The 12154-nt window shown below is 38.3% G+C and overlaps 1 protein-coding gene across 3 annotated transcripts in view; it reads left to right on the top strand.

Annotated features, from left to right (window-relative positions):
- Positions 1-12154, top strand: part of LOC126371701 (fibroblast growth factor receptor 3-like) — a 189415-nt gene that overhangs the window by 96144 nt on the left and 81117 nt on the right. The window lies entirely within an intron of this gene.

The following is a 12154-nucleotide window of genomic DNA, read 5'->3' as shown; positions in this document are numbered from 1 at the left end:
AAATACAAAAAAAAGTTTATTTAGGTAAAACCTACGACACACGTATACATTTACAACATTAAAATTTAGTTACACACATTAATATTTAGTTGGTAAACATAAAGGTTAAGGTTAGGTTAGTTGGTTATATTTGCCCAAAAACACTTTCGTGACACGATATTAAACCTAATTTAATAAAATAAGGAATAATACTACGTATAGCACGGCAACTCCCCACCAGCTTCTGTGCTAGCATTACCTCACCCCCCCTCGAACATAGTTTAGACTTGACTCGTATAGTGTCAGACGTTACACACACAAATGTGCATGTACGATAATGTTAATATGTAGTGTCTGTGTAAAACGAGGTTGTTTGTATGAAGTGTTCGTTGTGTGTTTAGGCCTAATAATAAAATTTATCTATTAGTCTTCATTTTCTAATAAGACTATATATGTATTTATGTAACACAAACCACATAATCTTACATATTCCCAATTAGGTTTATCACGTGTGTATATTTTTTTGGATGTCTTAAAATTTCAGCTCTCCTTCATTTGCTGACTGTACATACGGCGCATGCGTAAACGCATTATGATTTATTATGACATCAGTGATGAGAAGATTGGCTCGTAGCCTCTGAGAGCACGGGGCAGAGGGTAAATACAATAAACGCTCGGAGCACTATGTCAGACGTCAAATATTATGTGATTCATGATACCTACGTCAAAGATTTATCCTGATGTTGCTTAAAAGGTCACGACATACCTACTCTGTATACATTTGGGGTTTTGACATAATCTAACCATCTACACACTAGCCGCACACATTCGGTCTTGTTATATAGGAAAGACTAAAGATATTTAATGGTGTTGATTCCTGTACACGATAATAATATGTATACACTTTGCAACCATGTCACATTAACTTTTTTGACGAATGAAACCGTAAGTCTCATTAAATGTCAAATATGATAGTGCGACAGGGTTCTAAAGTGGGTACATGATATTTCTCATGAATGTACACACCATCTAATTGTACTTTAAATGATACCTGTCAATTTCTTATCCCCGTTCTTATGCTACGTTCCCCAAAAAAGATATAGACGTCGGTGTACCACTTTAACCCTCTAATTTCATGGATAACAGACCTGATTACTCTAACCACAGAGGCAGCCAATCAGCTCGCAACAACAAACACTTTAGGACCCCGATACCGATAAATATTAGGAGCGGTAAGGGCTCTCACCCAGTACAAAATTTCAAACAACACGTCTGAGGGTTTCCTTTTGAGCGCAAACCACCGGGTGAGAGCCTTCAGCGCTCCCCATTTGTCCGGCCAAGTAGTTAATGTCATCTGCGGCAAATCTACAAAACGTCAGGTCAAAAGGAAAGACGCAAACTTTGGTTTAGGGCTCCGTCTGAGAGGGCTTAGAAAAAGCTGATTATAAATAAGTTTTCTTTTTAGCATAGAAACCTTACTTTCGGACAATTAGGTGATCAGCCTGTAATGTCCTAACCAAACTAAGGATCACAAAGTGATTTTTGTGATATCTCCCCACCGAGATTCGCACCCGGGGCCTCCTGATCCTACTACATACTGAGCCATGAGATGTAAGTATGTAGTCGTTACATGAGCCATTTCAGGGGCCTTGTGTAAGTTTAACGGCTAATGAATAAGTAGGTAAGTACTTAGTACAAAAGACCGAGTACTTACCTACAGAATATCCAAAGTTATTTCAGTACCTATTTCCTCATAATGTCCTTTTTCATCTTTCGTCGCCATTTCGTTATCTGGATGACCTCGCTAACAATACGGTCCGTACTCCGATTTGATTAAATCTGCTCCAGAATCCATTTCGGGTATTTTCCTTAAACAATTCGCGAACGTAAAGAGTTAAATCGTGAGATATGACAATGGCATAATCTGAATTGTACAATTTTATCTGTAAGCTCAGGGGGCAAGGTCCTCTCCTACGCATGTCTCCAGGTCAATAGTTTCTATCGTAATCCACTCACGTTATCACACTGCGGCCTCCATGGTCCAGTGGTTTGAGCGTTGGGGTCACGATCCGGAGGTCCCGGGTACAAAACCTGTTGGGGACATATGACGAAAATCACTTTATGATCCCTACAGGTAGTTTGGTTAAGCTGATCACCTGATTGTCTGAAAGTAAGATGATCCGTGCTTCAGAAGACACGTTAAGCCGTTGGTCCCGGTAGTCGTTACATGAGCCATGTCAGGGGCCTTTGGCGGCTCAATAGTAACCCTGACACTAACGTAACACTTCCAGAGAGGGAGAGTTGTGGCTCATGACTATACACATTGTTCCGCAGGGAATGTGTTTAGTTGTACCATCGGACCAAAAGGACGGATGACAGACGGAGAAAATACCCTGTGGTACAAAGCGGTTGTACCACGAATCATACAGAATCACTGCTCAGGGAGTTTAACCAAGTTGCAAACTATTCCCAACAAAAAAAAAAACATTGTAAACAATGCCAAGACGAGATCAAATCGATCACAATGTCAAAAAGTTATCAGATCTCATGTAGAGCCAAGCTTCTAACTCTACACGATCAAGCTATACAGGGTGTTAGTGACATCGTAACAATTCTCAGGGGAATGATACAGACCATGATTCTAAGTTGATTATTATTATTATTATTAATAGCCTGTATGATCCCACTGCTGAGCAAAGGCCTCCCCCATATCTTTCCAAGTATCCCGGTTCTGTGCGAGCTCTAACCAGTCTTTTCGATAACCGTCGAGATCATCGCGCCATCATTTCCGGGGTCTACCACGTCTACGGTGTCCGTCCTGTGGTACCCAGTGCGTGATGATCTTTGCCCATCGTTCCGGATGCATGCGGCACACGTGTCCAGCCCAGTCCCACTTTAGCCTGGCGGTCTTCCTGCCAACGTCAGCTATACCGGTTTTTGAGCGCAGCACAGTAAGTTGATATCGAGTGGAATTTTCCGTGGCAAATTCATGATTTTTTAAAATTATTTTCACTTCTATTAAACTTTTGCGATGAAAAATTCCACTTGATATTAACTCAGAATAATCAGCTGAATCATCCCTCTTAGTATGCATTATGATGTCACTTACACCCCATACAAGTACATACGGTAGCCACACAAGTAGGTATGATTGATTCTGTGTTGATATCAAGTGGAATTTTCTGTCGGGAAATTCATGAAAATTTTAATGTTTTATTTAATTATTTTCCGTTCCATACTTTTGCGATAGAAAATTCCACTTGATATCAACTAAGAATCATGGCCTGAATCATCCCTCAAAGTTTACGTTACGATGTCACTTACACCCTGTATACAAACCCAATGTTTACAAACTCTACACGTTAGGCAAAATATGTTGCTGGTCCGTTTCGTTTCTAAAAGTATTGTAATAACAGAATGGCAATGAATAGTCAATAAAGTTGCCCATGGTGACGTCATAAAGTAGATTTTTTCACCTTACGCTCATGTGATGGTAGCGAAACGGCCAAGCCACATATTTTGTCTCCCTCCCGTGCCCTCAGATGACAATCGACAATGAGCATAAAAATATATAGGACTAGCTGTTACCCGCATCTTCGTCCGCGTGAATCCCTACAATTAAAACTATGGAAGTATTATCCAAACTTTCCACCACCTCCTTATACCCGGTTGAATTACACAAAATCCTGTCTTAACGAGCACCTACGTTCTAAAAGCACTTGTAGTTTCTGGGATTTCGTGATGAGTGAGTCAGTCAGTGAGTGAGTGACCTTTTGCTTTTATGTTATAAATGATTTGTCACCTCACCTGCACGCGTGTAATAAGTTCGACTTTTCTTTGAATCATGATTGAAAGATGTAACATCGCTCTAAGGGCTTTGTTTCAAATCTGCTACTGGATTCTCTGTACTGAACAAACATTTAAGTTCATATTTTATTCCGACAAGCGCTCAAAACCACGCATTTATTTCGAAGACTACAGGATTTCGAAATATCCAGCGGATGTGTAACAAGAATATCTGATCCATACAAGTTATACGAGTACTTTCAAAAATATTATTGGTACATAATTTGAAATATCTAATTATTGTCCGTGGTTCACTGGTTGAGGGTTGGACTCACGCTCTGGAGGCTCCGGGTTCGAATCGCGGTGGGCACATATCACAAAAATCACTTTGTGGTCCCTAGTTTGCTTAGGACAATAAAGACTGATCACCTAATTATCCGAAAGTAAGATGATCCGTGCTTCGGAAGGCACGTTAAGCCGTTGGTCCCGGTTACTACTTACTGATGTAAGTATGTAGTCGTTACATGAGCCACGTCTGGGGCCTTTGGCGGCTCAATAATAACCCTGACACCAGGGTTGATGAGGTTGGTAATCCACCTCACAACCCACACGACAAGAAGAAGATTGTACAGTGGTAAGTAATGGTATACCTTAACCTTCACCGATACGCACTGATCTACAGACTAATCATTACAAACAACTTTCGGCTTACCACCTATCACATTGGCCTGACAGAAAGCTCGGTGAAGCGTGGGTACTCAGTTCATCTTGCGATGGGTGTACCTCTGGCTACCCCAATTGGGAATATAGTCGTGAACTTATAATATAATGATAACTAAACAACATCAACACAGATTACAAAATAGGTATGCACTGGTCTTCAATCCTGTCATTTCCTACATTATTATTTTTCCATTCCTATTCAAAATTATGCAGCCTCTATGGTCTAGTGGTTAGAGCGTTAGGCTCACGATCTGGAGGTCCGGGTTCGATTCCCGATGGGGACATTGTCGAAATCACTTTGTGAGACTGTCCTTTGTTTGGTAAGGACTTTTCAAGCTTGAATCACCTGATTGTCCGAAAAAGTTAGATGTTTCCATGCTTCGGAGGGCACGTTAAACCGTTGGTCCCGGCTATTAGCCGTAAAAACACCTCCACCAATCCGCAGTGGAGCAGCTTGGTGGAGTATGCTCCATACCCCCTTCGGTTGACTGAGGGCAGGCCTATGCCCAGCAGTGGGACGTATATAGGCAATTTATGTTTATGTATTCAAAATTAACATTATGAATTGGTACTTATTGCGTAAGTAATACATTTTGTCATGCCCTTACCGATAACAATTTGTTTACAACTGAGTTAGGGTAGTCTGTTATTGGCTAAGCGTGTACCTTATATTAGTAAACACTACTGATGTATATTATTAAGCTGTTGATTACCAGAATCAGAATCGTTTATTCAATGTCTTCTTCTTATCGTGTGCGTTGTGAGGGGGAATACCAGCCTCATCAACCCTGGTGTCAGGGTTATGATTGAGCCGCCAAAGGCCCCTTACATGGCTCATGTATTCAATGTAATTATCATGGATAAACTTGTCGAAGGTCAATACCTGAATAAGAAATAAAAAAATAAAAATATAAGTACTTAAAACAGTTACACTGAAACCTATATTTATTTAGCAAATTTGGTTTTTGTTTACAAAACAGATTGACTACTGAACTTATTAAATGACAATGGGCACTTTTGTATGAAACTTGGTCCAAGAACCTCCACTGATGAGACTTATATGTAATGAAAGCTTATACTTTCCCTATGATTCTGGCAAAGTTCTATCAGATTCTGTCCCGGGGTTCTTTTTTTACGGCCATGTTTGTCCTGGCTAAAAATGTGATAAAATACAGTGGGAGCTAAAATCGACTCAAGATTTGTTGCTAGATAACTAAGTCTACATAAATAATTATGTATCATATTGTATATCATTTTAAAGAGGATCTTTTCCAAAATCCGAAACATAAAAAAAAAACAAAAAAAAATCTTTATGTAAGCGAATTATAGTCAATTTATATCTGCAGCGACATTGTTTCTCGGTAGCTAAGTTCAAGTTTCATGCCTTTTACCCCTTCCAAAAGTATCTTACCGATTTTTTTTATATTGCTTCCGGAATTTGATCTGAGTGATAATAACAAGAAAAATAAATAGACACCTCTCCGATAGAGACCGCCTAAGCTATTGCCTATTGCAAGAAATCGTCATCATTAATTAGCAAGTCATTACGGTATTGCATATAAGTTTATCAGCAACTTGGAACTTGGTCCAAGAACCTCCACTGGTGAGACTTGCATGTAATGATAGCTTATACTTGTCCTATGATTCTGGCAAAGTTCTATCAAACTCTGTCCTAGGGTTTTTTTACGGCCATGTTTGTCCTGAGTGTACAGTAGTGGACTGCAAAATCACCTCAGGATTTGTTGTCGAAAAACTATTTAACTAAGTCTATATACATAATTATATATCATAATGTATATCAATTTTAAAGGGGAAGGTTATCAGAATCAGAAACACAAAAAAAATGCATTAAGTATGTAAACGACTTTTAGCCAACTCACGTCCGTAGCACCATTTTTCTCAGCAGCTACGTACGAGTTTCGCGCCTTCCAACCTTTCCAAAGGAGCCCAATCATTTTTTCCTTCTTCTGATATTGCATTCTTAACCTGACAAGTGACAACAAAGAAAAAAAAATAAGAAGAAATAAAATAGATACCATTCCGATAGAGGCCGCGTAAGCTATGGACCTATTGCAAGATAACGTACTCAAAGGCTAGTCATTATAATCCAACACACTAACATGATTAGAATGCGGGAGGACGCAAATGTAGTATGTTTTCTTTCACCACAATCTTGTTTTATTAATCCAGGCTTATATCTTGTCTTATAAACAATGCCGAATGGTACAACAAACGTATCATAAACGTAAGGTTGCCTGGTAGTAATTGCTACCTTGGCAATAAAGCCGCCTTTTGCACCAGTTATTGCCTGAACTTGTTTAATAAATGTGTTTCTTTTGTATACAATAGAGTCATTGTATTGCATCTTGATTAGAATGACTTATTTCTTGTTTCTCTCGTACTAAGCTGTATACTGTTAGTGTTAAAGAGACACATATTTCGTCTCTTTCGCATAAGGCGATGTACTACATTTCCGTCCCGCCGCATTCTAATCATGTTACGTCTGTTGGATTATAATGACTAGCCTTTGAGTACGTTATCTTGCAATAGGTCCATAGCTTACGCGGCCTCTATCGGAATGGTATCTATTTTATTTCTTCTTATTTTTTTTTTTTTTTTTTCTTTGTTGTCACTTGTCAGGTTAAGAATGCAATATCAGAAGAAGTAAAAAATGATTGGGCTTCTTTGGAAAGGTTGGAAGGCGCGAAACTCGTACGTAGCTGCTGAGAAAAATGGTGCTACGGACGTGAGTTGGCTAAAAGTCGTTGACATACTTAATGCATTTTTTTTTATTTATGTTTCTGATTCTGATAACCTTCCCCTTTAAAATTGATATACATTATGATATATAATTATGTATATAGACTTAGTTAAATAGTTTTTCGACAACAAATCCTGAGGTGATTTTGCAGTCCACTACTGTACACTCAGGACAAACATGGCCGTAAAAAAACCCTAGGACAGAGTTTGATAGAACTTTGCCAGAATCATAGGACAAGTATAAGCTATCATTACATGCAAGTCTCACCAGTGGAGGTTCTTGGACCAAGTTCCAAGTTGCTGATAAGCTTATATGCAATACCGTAATGACTTGCTAATGATGACGATTTCTTGCAATTGGCAATAGCTTAGCCGGTCTCTATCGGAGAGGTGTTTATTTATTTTTCTTGTTATTATCACTCAGATCAAATTCCGGAAGCAATATAAAAAAAATCGGTAAGATACTTTTGGAAGGGGTAAAAGGCATGAAACTTGAACTTAGCTACCGAGAAACAATGGCGCTAAAGATATAAATTGACTATAACTCGCTTACAAAAAGATTTTTTTTTGTTTTTTTTTATGTTTCGGATTTTGGAAAAGATCCTCTTTAAAATGATATACAATATGATACATAATTATTTATGTAGACTTAGTTATCCAGCAACAAATCTTGAGTCGATTTTAGCTCCCACTGTATTTTATCACATTTTTAGCCAGGACAAACATGGCCGTAAAAAAAGAACCCCGGGACAGAATCTGATAGAACTTTGCCAGATTCATAGAGAAAGCATAAGCTTTCATTACATATAAGTCTCATCAGTGGAGGTTCTTGGACCAGATTCGCCCATTCTCCTTTATTAAGTAATGTAACTGTTTAGTTAAAGATACTAAACTTTGATTTATTATTATGGTGATTATGTTGCTTAGTAGGATGTAAACTGTTAACAAAGTTACTGATGCTGTGACTCCTTTGGTACTAAATAGGTAACATAACAGTTAACTAACTAATTAACAAATAATAAAACTTTGACAAAATATTCAAAAAAATATTCGGGCGTCGTCTGAGAGTACAAATATTTGAAAGAATTAATCGACCCTAGTGGGTCGATAGCGATAAGCGCTGAGTGAGGGAAATCGAGATCCACGCCGCGGCGGGATCGGTATCGGGGTCCTAAAGAGTTTGGTGTCGCGAGCTGATTGGATGCGTCTATGGCTAGAGTAATCGGGTCGTCAGGATCGTATATTACGTCCTTCGGACGCCGATACAAACAATAACCAAAGATTTACTAAATATGTTTTCCAGTGTAAGTAGCACTTAGAAAACCTTGTACATTTTTCTTCAAAACTGAAGAATCATGAGGTGTTTGATGTACCTTATGGTAACAATTAATTTACTAACCCATTGCTTACTGATAGTTCTGGAAAGGACACAATAATTAAAAAATATAAGATGAAAAAAAAAACTCAAGTGAAATAAAAATTGCTTCAAACAAATCATACACACCACCACCAACCCACGCCTAGTTGAAGACTGAAGCATATTGATATGTTCACAGTGTGAAGCTTGTGGTGATTGGAAACAGCAATGATATTATTTATATTTACTGGAGACGCTGGCTAGTCACTTATATTTATTTATTTAATAATAAAAACTTATAAGTCAAAAACACATACCCAGGACATTAACTTATAACTTAGACAAATATGAATATAAATTTAATAACAACATTTGCAGTAGGTACTACACTTATATAACATATTTCATTGTCCTTATACTAACCTATTATCACATAATATTTTAATAACGTAACCTTGCGAAGCTAAACAGATATATTTCCTTGGTAACCTCATAAATTCATTTTGTAACCGTGTCAAGTATCATTACGTTGTTTTGTTCTCATCTTACGCATACCTTACCTGCAAGAAGTTTTATTTCTGAGTTTTAAATCTTTTAGCCATTAAGTATATAATTCTCTATCGATAACCGCTAAGACAAAGCTATACTTACATAAAGTTTTAGGTGTCTATTCGTTATCAAAATTACGTTGTTTTTGTCTTTCAAAGTTACTGCCTATCCAACGAAACGCAACTCTATGCCAAAGATGTTCCTCGCACAAGGTTCCACTTGACATTTAGATGAAATTGAAAGTGCATAACCACTTTCAGTCACCTCCCACCCGGTGACCAAGGTTTCTTTTATTCCACTTGCTAATTGATTGCATCTAGATTTGGAATGTGACTTAAATTGATAAGGGTTATTTAGGTTAACTAAAAGTCTAGGGTTTTACCCCCGTAAGTGTTTTTAGTAAAGTAAAAATCTCGACAGTTATTCGTATAAGTACAGTCAGAAGCAAATAGTTAGTGACAGTCAAGGTATATATTATAGTTAGCAGCATCCAGAATGTCCAATAATTAGGGACGTTCAAGATGGCCGTATAGATAGTAACACTCGAACGACCAAAAACATCGGCACAACCTGCGTGTTCAAAAAGTTGGCAACAACCTAATCGTCCACATATTTGTGAACATCTTTACTGCTTACCATTGGCGCAGTGAGTGTTGTCATATTTACTATTTGACATTGTAAGCGTCTCGTGAATCTGTCTGTCTGGTTGTTGTCAACTTTTTGAAAACGCAGGTTTTCCCTAATTATTGGACATTCTTTCACTTTTTTTTTGACGTGACTTATTGTAGATTTGCCGCAGATGGCATTAACTACTTAACCGGACAATGGGGAGCGCTGAAGGCTCTCACCCGGTACAACGTTTAAGATAACAGGCCTGAGGATGCCCAGTTGGGCGCGAACCTCGGCTCAGTGCGTCGTCTGAGAGGAAGAATATTTGAAAGAATTAATCGACCCTACTAGGGTCGATAGCGATAAGCGCTGATTGAGGGAAATCGTTACCACGCCGGCGGGGTCGGGGAATATTCTCAACCGATAACACTTGAATGTCTGAAGCGTTTCATCAATACATTTGTCTGTTGCGTATCCGTATGCCATTATTTCTAGTTAGATAATTACCCCGTTTGAAGCTTACCTAATTTTATGAATAATGTTTATCTGACGAGTTGAAAGTTGAGTTTTTGTTTCTAAAATTCCAAATGTGGTTGTGAAATTTTTACGCTTTTGACGTCAGCAGGATGTAAGCAACTTTTAAGTTAAAGTTATACCCCTAATTAGACTAAGTAGGTTTTATATAAGTAATTTAAATTACATAAATACATTGGTTTTTACTATTATTATCTGTATTGGTAGACTAGAAGCCAATCTACAGAGCAAACATTTTACTCAGTCGAAGCCAGTAGCTTCTAACTCAAGACAAGTTAAACATAACCAGCATTTGCGACATGGTTATTAGGTACCTATTCTTAAATTTAAATAACTTAAACAAAATTTTAATGGTATATGTCTCATCCCCTATTACATGGAACTTAGTGGAGGAGGGGGTAATATTATACACGTCTGTCTACCACTTTTGGGATATTAGTACGATGCTCTGTTTATGTTATGTTGAACAAAATGTAATGTTAATAATTGAAGCACATAATAACGGGTTCTTACATACATACATACATAAACTCACGCCCGTAATCCCTAATGGGGTGGGCAGAGCCACAAGTAATCAAAGACAACTTGCAGCCACTGTTGATACGAAGTCCAAAAATGGATATGATGAACCTTATGGTGATAAGGGGTCAGCCTATCGCCCATAACATTAGTCCATCATGTTAGAGGACACAATCCCTCTGTCGGTTTTTACGACATGCCCGGGAAGAGAAGCAGCTGAACGTGTTCTATGTTTTTTATATGCTCCCAGAACAGCATAGAAGCTCTTACCGCGTTTAAATGGGGACGCGTAAAACCGCGTAAACTTAAAACAATGTAAAATGTAATGTTGTTTAGAATGATTACCAAGTTTTCTTTATCAATGCTGATTGGTTATTTTGGTTTACGCTGTTATAATTTATTCAAAAACTGAAGGTTAAACATAGTATAAATGAAACCCACGTCAATAGCAACTGCCAAAACTGTCAAATAAGTTTTAAATTAGGTAGAAAATGATCATCATTAATTTAAGAGCCACGCTCGCGTCAGTGAAGCATTCTCCATTCTGTCTATCAACGGCCAATTCTTTCACTTCCTTATAAGACACGACGTTCGCATTCTCTTTAACCCTTTCACGGGCAGAGACCATGGGTCATTGATGGTTCATACATAATACATAGTTATGACACCTTGGAATCCGAACGTCATTAGACGTTCTGTCCTTGAAAGTGTTAATCTGTTCCATGTATGCTCTTCTTTGGCTTCCCTTCTATGATGTTTTTAATCAATTCGCCGTGTCCAATAATCTTGCCTCTGGCCGGTCATAGGATGGGTGACCACAAAAAAAAAGTTTTCATCTCGAGCTCCTCCGTGCTTCGGAAGGCACGTTAAGCCGTTGGTCCCGGCTGCATTAGCAGTCGTTAATAACATAAATCCGCACTTGGGCCCGCGTGATGGTTTAAGGCCCGATCTCCCTATCCATCCATAGGGAAGGCCCGTGCCCCAGCAGTGGGGACGTTAATGGGCTGATGATGATGAATCTTGCCTCTTCTGTCCTCAAACACTCTCAATATTGGCCTCTTTTCCCTTACTCTTACTAGCACTTCCTGATTATGAAGTAATCCTTTCAGTCCAACTTATTCTTTCCATCCTCCTCCAACACCACGTTTCAAGCCTCGAGTCTCTCTCGGCCTAATAATAAGATAATTATACTCGTTTAAATTTCAGAGATGGGGCCAAAGTTAAATCGAATCCTTCTTGATTATTCAACACCTTGCTCGAAAGCTTTCATCTCTCCTTATAGTTCAGTCAAGCTACTTAAAAATAATTGAATCGAATATTTTATAGAACTTTTCTTCC

The sequence above is a fragment of the Pectinophora gossypiella genome, chromosome 13 (genome assembly GCF_024362695.1).
Source record: "Pectinophora gossypiella chromosome 13, ilPecGoss1.1, whole genome shotgun sequence".
In the NCBI taxonomy this organism is placed as follows: domain Eukaryota; kingdom Metazoa; phylum Arthropoda; class Insecta; order Lepidoptera; family Gelechiidae; genus Pectinophora; species Pectinophora gossypiella.
This window is presented reverse-complemented; position numbering and strand designations above follow the sequence as displayed.